This window comes from Ovis aries, chromosome 4 (assembly GCF_016772045.2).
Source record: "Ovis aries strain OAR_USU_Benz2616 breed Rambouillet chromosome 4, ARS-UI_Ramb_v3.0, whole genome shotgun sequence".
Lineage (NCBI taxonomy): Eukaryota > Metazoa > Chordata > Mammalia > Artiodactyla > Bovidae > Ovis > Ovis aries.
The window spans coordinates 96,259,295-96,266,349 of NC_056057.1; the positions used below are offsets into that span (position 1 = coordinate 96,259,295).

The window sequence follows — 7,055 nt, forward strand, 5'->3', positions numbered from 1 at the left end:
GCATGAGGTGGCCAAAGTACTGGAGTAGCCAGTGTTAAACCCACACCTCAACCTAGTCTGTGGCATCTCCACATGTATGCTTCACAGTGCAGCTGTGAAAGCAAGCTCCTGTAGACATGAAGCCCGCTAAGACAGGCTACACAGTGTGGGCAAGGGAGAAGCCACCAACTGGAGCTGTAGCACCACCTGCTGGAAAACCAGAGAGCATTCCAGGAACCTGCCTAGTGACGTGAGAATCAATCAGTTCACTCAGTCATGTTTGACTCTTTGCGACCCCATGGACTGCAGCAAGCCAGGCCTCCCTGTCCATCACCAACTCCTGGAGTTTACTCAAACTCATGTCCATGGAGTCAGCGATGCCATCCAGCCATCTCATCCTCTGTCATCCCCTTCTCCTCCCGTCTTCAGTCTTTCTCAGCATCAGGGTCTTTTCCAGTGAGTTAGTTCTTTGCAACAGGTGGCCAAAGTACTGGAGTTTCAGCTTCAGCATCAATCCTTCCAATGGATATTCAGAACTGATCTCCTGTAGGATGGACTGGTTGAATCTCCTTGCAGTCCAGGGGACTCTCAGGAGTCTTCTCCAACACCACAGTTCAAAAGCATCAATTCTTCAGTGCTCAGCTTTCTTTATGGTCCAACTCTTACATCCATACATGACCACTGGAAAAACCATAGCCTTGACTAGACGGACCTTTGTTGGCAAAGTAATGTCTCTGCCTTTTAATATGTTTAATATGCTGTCTAAGCTGCCTTTTTTTTTCCCAGCTATTACTTATGCAGCTTCTACTCCAAAGATTTCAAATACAAGGGCAGAAAAGGCTGCAGAAGTGTTTGGTTTATGCCTTTTTTGACACCACAGTCACTGATTTCCAAAAGTGAACGGGCAACATGTTCATGTTTTCTATTTCCTTCTGATTCAGTCTGGGGAGACTGTATATTTCTAGGAATTTGTTCATTTATTTAGGTTTTCAATTTTGTTGCTGTATAATTAATAATCATCTCTTATGAGCCTTTGTATTTCTGTGGTGTCTCTTGTAACTTCTGTTTGATTTCTGATTTTATTTATTTTGGCCCTCTTTTTTTTTCTTTTTTTGGCAATTCTGGCTAAATTATCAATTTTGTTTACCTTTTCTCAAATATTCGACTCTTTTACTGATCTTTTCTATTTTTAAAAAGTATCTATTTCATTTATGTATCTGCTCTGAGCTTTATGATTTATTTTCTCCCACTCACTTTGGGCTTTGTTTGTTCTACTTTACCTTTAGTTCTTTCAGGTGTGAGGTTAGGTAGGTAGAGGTATTTCTTATTTCCTGAGGTGGGCTTGTATTGCTATAAACTTCCCTCTTAGAACTGCCTTAACTGAGTTCCATACATGTTGGATCCTTGTGTTTTTGTTTTCATTTGTCTCTGGGTATTTCTTTCTTTGATTTCTTCCGTGATCCATTGATTGTTTACTAGCATGTTGTGTAGACTCCATGTGTTTGTGTTTTTTTGCAGGTTTTTTCCTGTAGTGTATTTCTAGTCTCATAGCATTGTGGTAAGAAACGATGCTTGATATGATTTAAATTTTCTTAAATTTATTGAGGCTTGTTTTATGGTTTAGCATGTGAATCTATCCCAGAGAATGTTCTATGTGCACTTGAAAAGAATGTGTATTCTGCTGCTTTTGGATGGAAATATATATATATATATATTTTTTTTTCTCTCTCAGGATGATCTGTCCTTTGACATAATTTGGGCATTAAAGTCACCTACTATTATTATGTTACTGTCATCTTCTTTTATGACTACTAATAGTTGGCTTATGTATTTAGGTGCTTCTATTTTGGGTGCACGCATATTTACAATTGTTATATCTTCTTCTGGGATTGAACCCTTTATCATTATGTAATGTTCTTTTTTGTCTCTTATAACTGTCTGTTTTAAAGTTTGTTTTGTCTGTATAAGCACTGCTACCTCAGCTTCCTTTTTATTTCCATTTTCATGGAATGTCTTTTCTAATCCTCTCACTTTCAGTCTGTGTTATCTTTAGATCTGAAGTGAGTGTCTTGTAGGCGGCATATATATGTGTCTTGTTTTTGTATTCATTCAACCACTCTTTAATCTTTTGATTGGACATTTAGTCCATTTACAATTACTGCTGCTGCTAAGTCGCTTCAGTTGTGTCCAACTCTGTGCGACCCCAGAGACGGCAGCCCACCAGGCTCCCCCATCCCTGGGATTCTCCAGGCAAGAACACTGGAGTGGGTTGCCATTTCCTTCTCCAATGCAATTAAACTGATGATTGCTAATTATGTTATGTTGTTGCCATTTTGTTGATGTTTTGGCACTGTTCTTGCAGTTCTCTTTTGTTCCTTTCTTCTTTTGCTCTCTTCCCTTGTGATTTGCTAATTATCTTGAGTGTTGTGTTTGCATTCCTTTCTCGTGTGTGTGTGTGTGTGTGTGTGTGTGTGTGTGTGTGTGTGTGTGTCTACTGTAGATTTTCCGTTTGTGGTTACTATAGTTTCATATTAACTATATATATGATTATTTTCATTGATGATCTAAAGTTTACAAATCTAAGAACCCTGCATTTTTATTCCCCCGTACACACATTTAATCTTTTTGATGTTATATTTTACATCTGTTCGCGTCTTGCTTAACTGCTTAGGATAGATATAATGCTTTTTGTACTTCTGACTTTTAACCTTCCTACTAGCTTGATGGGTAGTTGACCTACTACTTTTGCTGTATATTTGTCCTTTCATAATTTAAACATTTTCGGTTGTAGCCTTTTTCCGTTACTCTTAGAGAAGTCCCTTTAACATTTCTTGTAAAGCTAGTTTCATTATGCTGGAGTCTTTCAGTTTTCCTGGTCTGTAAAACTCTTTATTTCTCCTTCAAATCTGACTGATAGCTTAGGCAGGTATTCTTGGTTGTAGGATTTTTCCTTTCATCATTTTAAATGGATCACTCCCTTCTAACCTGATAGTATTACGGGAGTTCCTTTGTACATAACTAGTTGCTTTCCCTTGTTGCTTTTAATATTCTCTCTTTAATTTTTGCCATTTTAGTTGCAGTGTGTCTTGGTGTGGTTCTGTTTGGGTTCATCTTGTTTGGGGCTCTCTGTGCTTTCTGGACCTGGATGTCTGTTTCCTTTCCCAAGTTAGTTCAGCTGTTAGGTCTTCAAGTATGTTCTCTGTTCCTCTCTCTCTTCTCCTTGTGGGGCCTCTATAATGTCATTATTATTAATAGCATGCTTGATGTTGTGTCAGAGGCCTCTGAAACTGTCCTCATTTTTTCAAATTATTTTACTTTTTTCTGTTCAGCTTCCATCTGATTTTATTCTGTCTTCCAGGTTGCTGATCCGCTTCTCTCATCTGCTAATCTACTCGTGATTTTTCTCCAGTGAATTTTTTCACTTCAGTTACTATATTCTTCAGCTCTTTTTGGTTCTCTTTATATTTTCCAACTCTTTGTTAGATACCTCTGTCTTCTGAGGAGAAGATGTGTTCCATTCTTCTTCTGAGTTCTTTGACCATCTTTACAGTCATACCTTGAATTCTTTCTTGAGTAGACTGGTTATCTCCACTTAGTTCTCATTCTAGAGTTTTCTCCTGTTCCTTTGTTTGGAACATATTTCTCTGTCGTGTCCAACTCTGTGCAACCCCATGGACTGTAGCCTGCCAGGCTCCTCTGTCCTTGGGGATTCTCCAGGCAAGAATCCTGCAGTGGGTTCCCATGCCCCCTTCAGGGTATCTTCCCAACCCAGGGATCGAATCCAGGTCTCCCGCATTGTGGGTGGATTCTTTATTGTCTAAGCCACAGGAGAAGCCCAAGAATACTGGAGTGGGTAGCCTATCCCTTCTCCAGAGGATTTTCCCGACCCAGGAATCAAACCAGGGTCTGCCACATTGCAGGTGGATTCTTTACCAGCTGAGCTACCAGGGAAGCCCCTCTCTATTATATGTTTCTATGTATTTGGTAGATTGGTTATGTTTCCTGATCTTGGAGATACAACCTTATATGAGAGAGTCCTCTGAGGCCCAGCAGGGCACTCCTTTCTGATCTCTAGAGCTCTATGCTCTGGGGGCAAGGTCTGTCTGTGCTGTGTGGACCCTTCTGTTGTAGTGGGCTGGTAGGTGTGGATAACCCTGGTCAGATTGGTTGTCAGGCCTTGCCTAGTGTGGAGGCTTCCAGCTGCGGCTAGGTGGGGCCTTGTCTCAGGGGGTCCTATGGCTGGTGTCTCCCACTGGTGGGCAGAGCTGGGTCCTGGGTCTATGGCTGCAAGGTCAGGGGGTTGGATCTGGTGTCAGCCTGCTGTGGGCAGGGCCAGATCCTGAAGGCTGGCTCAGGGTGCTGGCTGTCCTGGGCTACTGCTAATGCACTTGTGGGCGGGGCCAGGACCTGGGCAGCCTGCAGTTCAGGGGTCCTATGGCAGCCAGCCTGCTGGTAGGTGGGGCCGTGACCCTGCCTTGGACAGCTGCTTCACCTGGGTTTTCTAGGACTGCGCTGACTAGCTGGTGGGGCAGGGCTGGGCCCCAGCACTAATAAGCTAGAGGGAGGATTCCAAAATGGCGCTTGCAACACCAGTGTCCTCATGGTAGGATGGGCTCCCTAAACTGGTAGCTGCCTGCCTCTTGTCTCTAAGGTGATCCCCTCTTGTCTCTTGCTTCTCTGACCCAGACTCCTTTCAAGTGACTCTTTATGCCCTGGGTCCTGGGTGTGTGTAATTTTGTGTGTGCCCTTTAAAAATGGAGTCTTTATTTCCTACGGCCCTCTGGCTCTCCTGAAAGTAAGCCGCGATGGCCTTCTGGGTAACCTTCAAGCCGGGGTGCCCTCTCTGGGGCTTGGTCTCCTTCCTCCTTGGGGAGGACGTCTGCCATAGCAATAATCCTCCAGTTTGTGGGTTGCCTACCCAGGGTGTAGTGAAAGTGAAAGTTTGGTTGCTCAGTCGTGTCCGACTCTTTGCGACCCCATGGATTGTAGTCTACCGGGCTCCTCCATCCACGGGATTCTCCAGGCAAGAGTACTGGAGTGGGCTGCCATTTCCTTCTCCAGAGGATCTTCCCGACCCAGGGATCAAACCTGGGTCTCTCACATTGTAGGCAGACGCTTTACCGTCGGAGCCCCGGGGAAGTCATGCTGCGTCTCTGGCCCTACTTTCCATCTCGTGTGGGTCCGTATTCGTATCCTTAGTTGTAGATCCTTCCGCTAGTCTTCAGGTCTTTCTCATTGCTGGTCGCTCTAAACAGCTGTAGTTTTGCTGTGCCCATGGGAGGGGGGCAAGCTCAGGCTCTGCCTTCTCCACCATCTTGGCCACTCCCCGGCTAGTACCTATTTTGTGGGCATGAAATTGCTGAAATTATAGGATACATACTTGTTCATCTTTATTAGATAATGTCAAATTGTTCTCAAAAGTCATTGTAAAATGTACTCCCAGCACGATGAGTTCCAGGATTCCATATGTTACCAACATTTGGTATTGTTGAACTCTCTCATTTTTGTCATTCTGGTGGGTCTCTGCTGGTTTCATTTTATGTTGCTTTGATACAAACGAGGCTGACCTTTACATATGTTTTCTGTTTATTTCTTTGAGTAGGGTGATCAGTTTATACTTGTGGCTCCAGCATAGTTATTAGAAGGCCTCCTCTCACTTCTCAGTTTGGACAATAAATTATGCAGCTTTCTATTCTTAGTCAAGTTCTTCTGCCACCATGGAAATTCTCTTCTTGCTCTTTAGGACTGCGGATGATACTAGCATGGCTAAGTGTCTCTGAGGGAAGAAGACTAAATTTGGGTAGACACAGAGGATGGAGCAAGAACCAAATGAAAGGGAAATCAGATGTATCAGCTCTGACTACTCGGTCTGACTCAGGATGACCATTTCCTAAATAGTGTGAGGTGGTGCCTTGTCATGGGTATGAGCATATGGACTTGATCAATATCTGTCAGCAGTCAAAGTCAAAGAATTCGTTTACTTATTTTTCAGAAGTGACTCAAGGCACAATCATCATTTGGAAGTTGGTCGCAGTGCACGTTGCAGCCACTCACTCCTCTCTCAACCTTTAATAATTCTTTTAAAAACCTGCATATGAAACCAATAGTACTTTTCATTTTGAAACCATTTGGGGAAGTTCCCTGCTCTTTTAAAAACTCAGTTGTAATGGTGCTATTGAACCACTTCCATATTATACTCAAGTAATCCTTCATCCCCCCTCCCCAAAAGGAAATCAAATAAGTAACCTCTTTGTTAATAATTTATATTGAGGGGTGCTTTGCATTTGTGATTTATGGTTCTGGTCTTCTTCCTTGAAAAAACCCCGAGGAAGCATTTTTCCCCCATCCATGTGAGTGAAGGAGAGGAGGCCCATCAAGTCTGAGTGTCCCCGAGTCATTAAAGAGAGGAAGTCATGTCATTACGTCAGAACTTTGGAGTCTCTGGTTCAGCCCAGCATATTTCCTAGTAAAAGCACATTTCCTTCCTAATGTGAGTTAATGGGCTTGCATGTACGAACTCATGCTGGGGACCAAATGCCAAATTATTTTCTTGCTCAATATTCTTCTGCCATCATGTCAAATATGACAAATTTCCTCATTCCAAGTTCATTTCACTTCTCATCACTTGAACAAAAACTCTCCCCAGACACACTTGACAAATGTTACTCTCTCTTATTTAGAATGCTCCTTAACAGCTGGAAGAATTTTTCTTCCAATTCTATTCTAAATTGAAGTAAATTTAAAGAAAAATTCCACCTTTGGAAGGAAACCAAAGGTGGGAAATTCTAGCCCTGTTTCTTGAGTTATAACTGTTAGGCAGGGGTCTATCTTATGCATATTTGGTGAACATAAATACTAGTGCTTCCTACAGAAGATGCTATAATTCACTGCTTACCAGGTTAGGTCCTGCCAGGTGGCTAAGCTTCCCCACCAGTGGTTTCGGGTCTTCAGGAGGTGCCATCATTCTCTCTGGTCCCACCCACCTCTTCAGATTGCTAGTAATTTTAAGTACAGAGCACTCAGTAGCAAGAGGATCATTGAGTTCGTTTGTTTGGAATAATCCTTTCCCAGACTGT

At 42.8% G+C, this 7,055-nt stretch overlaps 1 non-coding gene across 1 annotated transcript; it reads right to left on the reverse strand.

The window, feature by feature from the left end:
- Positions 1–763: 763 nt before the first annotated feature.
- LOC114114648 (small nucleolar RNA SNORA13) lies at positions 764–899 on the reverse strand. The gene has a single exon (XR_003589268.1). It is a non-coding gene; the product is annotated as a small nucleolar RNA SNORA13 (small nucleolar RNA).
- Between the last annotated feature and the right edge of the window lie 6,156 nt (positions 900–7,055).